Raw genomic sequence first — 8,713 nt, forward strand, 5'->3', positions numbered from 1 at the left:
GCCCGTGTAACCGATGAGTCCTCGTCCGAAACCGTGATACTCCGAAAGAGATTGTCCAGTTTGTACACGAGGTGCGTCCAGTTTTCGCCGTGACCCTCTCTACTCTTTTGCACATGCTATGCGGGCGAAATGATGATACCATGCCAAGTTCCAACATTTTCAGAGTTCATTTTGTAGTGATTTTCACTTTCACCGTCATTTAGCTCTCTAAACAAATCGGTAAATGACTGAAAAATAGCAAATGATGTCAGAACGTGTTGGAAATTGATGACGTCGCTTTGAATGGTGTGTACGGAACGCAAAAAAGTCTGGAGTTGTAATAAGTTTAAAAAATGAAGTGCCCATCTAACAGATGAGTTCTCGTCAGAAACCTTGATACTTCGACAGAGATTGTCCAGTTTGTACACGACGTGCATCCAGTTTTTTCCATGACCCTCTCTACTCATTTGCACATGCTATGCGGGCGAAATGATGATACCATGCAAAGTTCCAACATTTTCAGAGTTCATTTTGTAGTGATTTTCAATTTCACCGTCATTTAGCTCCCTAAACAAATCGGTAATTGACTGAAAAATGGCAAATGATGTCAGAACATGTTGGAAATTGATGACGTCGCTTTGAATGATGCATACTGAACGCAAAAATAGGCTGGAGTTCCAATAAGTTTAAAAAACATTGAAGTGCCCATGTAACAGATGAGTTCTCGTCCGAAACCCAGACACTCCGAAAGAGATTGTCCAGTTTGTACATGAGGTGCGTCAAATTTTCGCCGTGACCCTCTCTACTCTTTTGCACATGCTATGTGGGCGAAATGATGATACCATGCCAAGTTCCAACATTTACAGAGTTCATTTTGTAGTGATTTTCAATTTCACCGTCATTTAGCTCCCTAAACAAATCGGTAAATGACTGAAAAACAGCAAATGATGTCAGAACATATTGGAAATTGATGATGTCGCTTTGAATGATGCATACTGAACGCAAAAATAGGCTGGAGTTCAAATAAGTTTAAAAAACATTGAAGTGCCCGTGTAACAGATGAGTTCTTGTCCGAAACCCTGATACTCCGAAAGAGATTGTCCAGTTTGTACACGAGGTGCGTCCAATTTTCGCCGTGACCCTCTCTACTCTTTTGCACATGCTATGCGGGCGAAATGATGATACCATGCCAAGTTCCAACATTTTCAGAGTTCATTTAGTTGTGATTTTCAATTTCACCGTCATTTAGCTCCCTAAACAAATCGGTAAATGACTGAAAAACAGCAAATGATGTCAGAACATGTTGGAAATTGATGACGTTGCTTTGAATGATGCATACTGAACGCAAAAATAGGCTGAAGTTCAAATAATTTTAAGAAACATTGAAGTGCCCGTGTAACAGATGAGTTCTCGTCCGAAACCCTGATACTCCGAAAGAGATTGTCCAGTTTGTACACGAGGTGCGTCCAGTTTTCACCGTGACCCTCTCTACTCTTTTGGACTTGCTATGCGGGCGAAATGATGATACCATGCCATGTTCCAACATTTTCAGAGTTCATTTTGTAGTGATTTTCAATTTCACCGTCATTTAGCTCTCTAAACAAATCGATAAATGACTGAAAAACAGCAAACGATGTCAGAACATGTTGGAAATTGATGAGGTCGCTTTGAATGGTGTGTACGGAACGCAAAAAAGTCTGGAGTTGTAATAAGTAAAAAAAATGAAGTGCCCATGTAACAGATGAGTTCTCGTCAGAAACCCAGATACTTCGAAAGAGATTGTCTAGTTTGTACAAGACGTGCGTCCAGTTTTTGCCATGACCCTCTCTACTCTTTTGCACATGCTATGCGGGCGAAATGATGATATCATGCCAAGTTCCAACATTTTCAGAGTTCATTTTGTAGTGATTTTCAATTTCACCGTCATTTAGCTCCCTAAACAAATCGGTAAATGACTGAAAAATAGCAGATGATGTCCGAACGTGTTGGAAATTGATGACGTTGCTTTGAATGATGCATACTGAATGCAAAAATAGGATGGAGTTCAAATAAGTTTAAAAAACATTGAAGTGCCCGTGTAACAGATGAGTTCTCGTCCGAAACCCAGAGACTCCGAAATTGATTGTCCAGTTTGTACATGAGGTGCGTCCAGTTTTCGCCGTGACCCTCTCTACTCTTTTGCACATGCTATGCGGGCGAAATGATGATACCATGCGAAGTTCCAACATTTACAGGGTTCATTTTGTAGTGATTTTCAATTTCACCGTCATTTAGCTCCCTAAACAAATCGATAAATGACAGAAAAACAGCAAATGATGTCAGAACATGTTGGAAATTGATGATGTCGCTTTGAATGATGCATACTGAACGCAAATATAGGATGGAGTTCAAATAAGTTTAAAAAACATTGAAGTGCCCGTGTAACAGATGAGTTCTCGTCCGAACCCTGATACTCCGAAAGAGATTGTCCAGTTTGTACACGAGGTGCGTCCAGTTTTCGCCGTGACCCTCTCTACTCTTTTGCACATGCTATGCGGGCGAAATGATGATACCATGCCAAGTTCCAACATTTTCAGAGTTCATTTTGTAGTGATTTTCAATTTCACCGTCATTTAGCTCCCTAAACAAATCGGTAAATGACTGAAAAATAGCAAATGATGTCAGAACGTGTTGGAAATTGATGACGTCGCTTTGAATGATGCATACTGAACGCAAAAATAGGCTGGAGTTCAAATAAGTTTAAAAAACATTGAAGTGCCCGTGTAACAGATGAGTTCTCGTCCGAAACCCTGATACTCCGAAAGTGATTGTCCAGTTTGTACACGAGGTGCGTCCAGTTTTCGCCGTGACCCTCTCTACTCTTTTGCACATGCTATGCGGGCGAAATGATGATACCATGCCAAGTTCCAACATTTTCAGAGTTCATTTTGTAGTGATTTTCAATTTCACCGTCATTTAGCTCTCTAAACAAATCGGTAAATGACTGAAAAACAGCATATGATGTCAGAACGTGTTGGAAATTGATGACGTCGCTTTGAATGGTGTGTACGGAACGCAAAAAAGTCTGGAGTTGTAATAAGTTAAAAAAATGAAGTGCCCATGTAATAGATGAGTTCTCATCAGAAACCCAGATACTTCGAAAGAGATTGTCCAGTTTGTACACGACGTGCGTCCAGTTCTTGCCATGACCCTCACTACTCTTTTGCACATGCTATGCGGGCGAAATGATGATGTCATGCGAAGTTCCAACATTTTCAGAGTTCATTTTGTAGTGATTTTCAATTTCACCGTCATTTAGCTCCCTAAACAAATCGGTAAATGAGTGAAAAACAGCAGATGATGTCCGAACATGTTGGAAACTGACGACGTCGCTTTGAATGATGCATACTGAAGGCAAAAATAGGCTGGAGTTCCAATAAGTTTAAAAAACATTGAAGTGCCCGTGTAACAGATGAGTTCTCGTCCGAAACCCTGATACTCCGAAAGAGATTGTCCAGTTTGTACACGAGGTGCGTCCAGTTTTTGCCGTGACCCTCTCTACTCTTTTGCACATGCTATGTGGGCGAAATGATGATACCATGCCAAGTTCCAACATTTACAGAGTTCATTTTGTAGTTATTTTCAATTTCACCGTCATTTAGCTCCCTAAACAAATCGGTAAATGACTGAAAAACAGCAAATGATGTCAGAACATGTTGGAAATTGATGATGTCGCTTTGAATGATGCATACTGCATGCAAAAATAGGCTGGAGTTCAAATAAGTTTAAAAAACATTGAAGTGCCCGTGTAACAGATGAGTTCTCGTCCGAAACCCTGATACTCCGAAAGAGATTGTCCAGTTTGTACACGAGGTGCGTCCAGTTTCGCCGTGACCCTCTCTACTCTTTTGCACATGCTATGCGGGCGAAATGATGATACCATGCGAAATTCCAACATTTACAGAGTTCATTTTGTAGTTATTTTCAATTTCACCGTCATTTAGCTCCCTAAACAAATCGGTAAATGACTGAAAAACAGCAAATGATGTCAGAACATGTTGGAAATTGATGATGTCCCTTTGAATGATGCATACTGAACGCAAAAATAGGCTAGAGTTCAAATAAGTTTAAAAAACATTGAAGTGCCCTTGTAACAGATGAGTTCTCGTCCAAAACCCTGATACTCCGAAAGAGATTGTCCACTTTGTACACGAGGTGCGTCCAGTTTTCGCCGTGACCCTCTCTACTCTTTTCCACATGCTATGCGGGCGAAATGATGATACCATGCCAAGTTCCAACATATTCAGAGTTCATTTTGTAGTTATTTTCAATTTCACCGTCATTTAGCTCCCTAAACAAATCGGTAAATGACTGAAAAACAGCAAATGATGTCAGAATGTGTTGGAAATTGATGATGTCGCTTTGAATGATGCATACTAAACGCAAAAATAGGCTGGAGTTCAAATAAGTTTAAAAAACATTGAAGTGCCCGTGTAACAGATGAGTTCTCGTCCGAAACCCTGATACTCCGAAAGAGATTGTCCAGTTTGTACACGAGGTGCGTCCAGTTTTTGCCGTGACCCTCTCTACTCTTTTGCACATGCTATGCGGGCGAAACGATGATACCATGCCAAGTTCCAACATTTTCGGAGTTCATTTTGTAGTGATTTTCAATTTCACCGTCATTTAGCTCCCTACACAAATCGGCAAATGACTGAAAAACAGCAAATGATGTCAGAACATGTTGGAAATTGATGATGTCGCTTTGAATGATCCATACTGAATGCAAAAATAGGCTGGAGTTCAAATAAGTTTAAAAAACATTGATGTGCCCGTGTAACAGATGAGTTCTCGTCCGAAACCCTGATACTCCGAAAGAGATTGTCCAGTTTGTACACGAGGTGCGTCCAGTTTTCGCCGTGACCCTCTCTACTCTTTTGCACATGCTATGCGGGCGAAATGATGATACCATGCCAAGTTCCAACATTTTCAGAGTTCATTTTGTAGTGATTTTCAATTTCACCGTCATTTAGCTCCCTAAACAAATCGGTAAATGACTGAAAAATAGCAAATGATGTCAGAACGTGTTGGAAATTGATGACGTCGCTTTGAATGATGCATACTGAACGCAAAAATAGGCTGGAGTTCAAATAAGTTTAAAAAACATTGAAGTGCCCGTGTAACAGATGAGTTCTCGTCCGAAACCCTGATACTCCGAAAGTGATTGTCCAGTTTGTACACGAGGGTCGTCCAGTTTTCGCCGTGACCCTCTCTACTCTTTTGCACATGCTATGCGGGCGAAATGATGATACCATGCCAAGTTCCAACATTTTCAGAGTTCATTTTGTAGTGATTTTCAATTTCACCGTCATTTAGCTCTCTAAACAAATCGGTAAATGACTGAAAAACAGCATATGATGTCAGAACGCGTTGGAAATTGATGACGTCGCTTTGAATGGTGTGTACGGAACGCGAAAAAGTCTGGAGTTGTAATAAGTTAAAAAAATGAAGTGCCCATGTAATAGATGAGTTCTCATCAGAAACCCAGATACTTCGAAAGAGATTGTCCAGTTTGTGCACGACGTGCGTCCAGTTCTTGCCATGACCCTTTCTACTCTTTTGCACATGCTATGCGGGCGAAATGATGATGTCATGCCAAGTTCCAACATTTTCAGAGTTCATTTTGTAGTGATTTTCAATTTCACCGTCATTTAGCTCCCTAAACAAATCGGTAAATGAGTGAAAAACAGCAGATGATGTCCGAACATGTTGGAAACTGACGACGTCGCTTTGAATGATGCATACTGAACGCAAAAATAGGCTGGAGTTCCAATAAGTTTAAAAAACATTGAAGTGCCCGTGTAACAGATGAGTTCTCGTCCGAAACCCTGATACTCCGAAAGAGATTGTCCAGTTTGTACACGAGGTGCGTCCAGTTTTTGCCGTGACCCTCTCTACTCTTTTGCACATGCTATGTGGGCGAAATGATGATACCATGCCAAGTTCCAACATTTACAGAGTTCATTTTGTAGTTATTTTCAATTTCACCGTCATTTAGCTCCCTAAACAAATCGGTAAATGACTGAAAAACAGCAAATGATGTCAGAACATGTTGGAAATTGATGATGTCGCTTTGAATGATGCATACTGAATGCAAAAATAGGCTGGAGTTCAAATAAGTTTAAAAAACATTGAAGTGCCCGTGTAACAGATGAGTTCTCGTCCGAAACCCTGATACTCCGAAAGAGATTGTCCAGTTTGTACACGAGGTGCGTCCAGTTTTCGCCGTGACCCTCTCTACTCTTTTGCACATGCTATGCGGGCGAAATGATGATACCATGCGAAGTTCCAACATTTACAGAGTTCATTTTGTAGTTATTTTCAATTTCACCGTCATTTAGCTCCCTAAACAAATCGGTAAATGACTGAAAAACAGCAAATGATGTCAGAACATGTTGGAAATTGATGATGTCGCTTTGAATGATGCATACTGCATGCAAAAATAGGCTGGAGTTCAAATAAGTTTAAAAAACATTGAAGTGCCCGTGTAACAGATGAGTTCTCGTCCGAAACCCTGATACTCCGAAAGAGATTGTCCAGTTTGTACACGAGGTGCGTCCAGTTTTCGCCGTGACCCTCTCTACTCTTTTGCACATGCTATGCGGGCGAAATGATGATACCATACGAAGTTCCAACATTTACAGAGTTCATTTTGTAGTTATTTTCAATTTCACCGTCATTTAGCTCCCTAAACAAATCGGTAAATGACTGAAAAACAGCAAATGATGTCAGAACATGTTGGAAATTGATGATGTCCCTTTGAATGATGCATACTGAACGCAAAAATAGGCTAGAGTTCAAATAAGTTTAAAAAACATTGAAGTGCCCTTGTAACAGATGAGTTCTCGTCCAAAACCCTGATACTCCGAAAGAGATTGTCCACTTTGTACACGAGGTGCGTCCAGTTTTCGCCGTGACCCTCTCTACTCTTTTCCACATGCTATGCGGGCGAAATGATGATACCATGCCAAGTTCCAACATATTCAGAGTTCATTTTGTAGTTATTTTCAATTTCACCGTCATTTAGCTCCCTAAACAAATCGGTAAATGACTGAAAAACAGCAAATGATGTCAGAACGTGTTGGAAATTGATGATGTCGCTTTGAATGATGCATACTAAACGCAAAAATAGGCTGGAGTTCAAATAAGTTTAAAAAACATTGAAGTGCCCGTGTAACAGATGAGTTCTCGTCCGAAACCCTGATACTCCGAAAGAGATTGTCCAGTTTGTACACGAGGTGCGTCCAGTTTTTGCCGTGACCCTCTCTACTCTTTTGCACATGCTATGCGGGCGAAACGATGATACCATGCCAAGTTCCAACATTTTCGGAGTTCATTTTGTAGTGATTTTCAATTTCACCGTCATTTAGCTCCCTACACAAATCGGCAAATGACTGAAAAACAGCAAATGATGTCAGAACATGTTGGAAATTGATGATGTCGCTTTGAATGATCCATACTGAATGCAAAAATAGGCTGGAGTTCAAATAAGTTTAAAAAACATTGATGTGCCCGTGTAACAGATGAGTTCTCGTCCGAAACCCTGATACTCCGAAAGAGATTGTCCAGTTTGTACACGAGGTGCGTCCAGTTTTCGCCGTGACCCTCTCTACTCTTTTGCACATGCTATGCGGGCGAAATGATGATACCATGCCAAGTTCCAACATTTTCAGAGTTCATTTTGTAGTGATTTTCAATTTCACCGTCATTTAGCTCCCTAAACAAATCGGTAAATGACTGAAAAATAGCAAATGATGTCAGAACGTGTTGGAAATTGATGACGTCGCTTTGAATGATGCATACTGAACGCAAAAATAGGCTGGAGTTCAAATAAGTTTAAAAAACATTGAAGTGCCCGTGTAACAGATGAGTTCTCGTCCGAAACCCTGATACTCCGAAAGTGATTGTCCAGTTTGTACACGAGGGTCGTCCAGTTTTCGCCGTGACCCTCTCTACTCTTTTGCACATGCTATGCGGGCGAAATGATGATACCATGCCAAGTTCCAACATTTTCAGAGTTCATTTTGTAGTGATTTTCAATTTCACCGTCATTTAGCTCTCTAAACAAATCGGTAAATGACTGAAAAACAGCATATGATGTCAGAACGTGTTGGAAATTGATGACGTCGCTTTGAATGGTGTGTACGGAACGCGAAAAAGTCTGGAGTTGTAATAAGTTAAAAAAAATGAAGTGCCCATGTAATAGATGAGTTCTCATCAGAAACCCAGATACTTCGAAAGAGATTGTCCAGTTTGTACACGACGTGCGTCCAGTTCTTGCCATGACCCTTTCTACTCTTTTGCACATGCTATGCGGGCGAAATGATGATGTCATGCCAAGTTCCAACATTTTCAGAGTTCATTTTGTAGTGATTTTCAATTTCACCGTCATTTAGCTCCCTAAACAAATCGGTAAATGAGTGAAAAACAGCAGATGATGTCCGAACATGTTGGAAACTGACGACGTCGCTTTGAATGATGCATACTGAACACAAAAATAGGCTGGAGTTCCAATAAGTTTAAAAAACATTGAAGTGCCCGTGTAACAGATGAGTTCTCGTCCGAAACCCTGATACTCCGAAAGAGATTGTCCAGTTTGTACACGAGGTGCGTCCAGTTTTTGCCGTGACCCTCTCTACTCTTTTGCACATGCTATGTGGGCGAAATGATGATACCATGCCAAGTTCCAACATTT

This window comes from Aegilops tauschii, chromosome 4 (assembly GCF_002575655.3).
Source record: "Aegilops tauschii subsp. strangulata cultivar AL8/78 chromosome 4, Aet v6.0, whole genome shotgun sequence".
NCBI lineage: Eukaryota > Viridiplantae > Streptophyta > Magnoliopsida > Poales > Poaceae > Aegilops > Aegilops tauschii.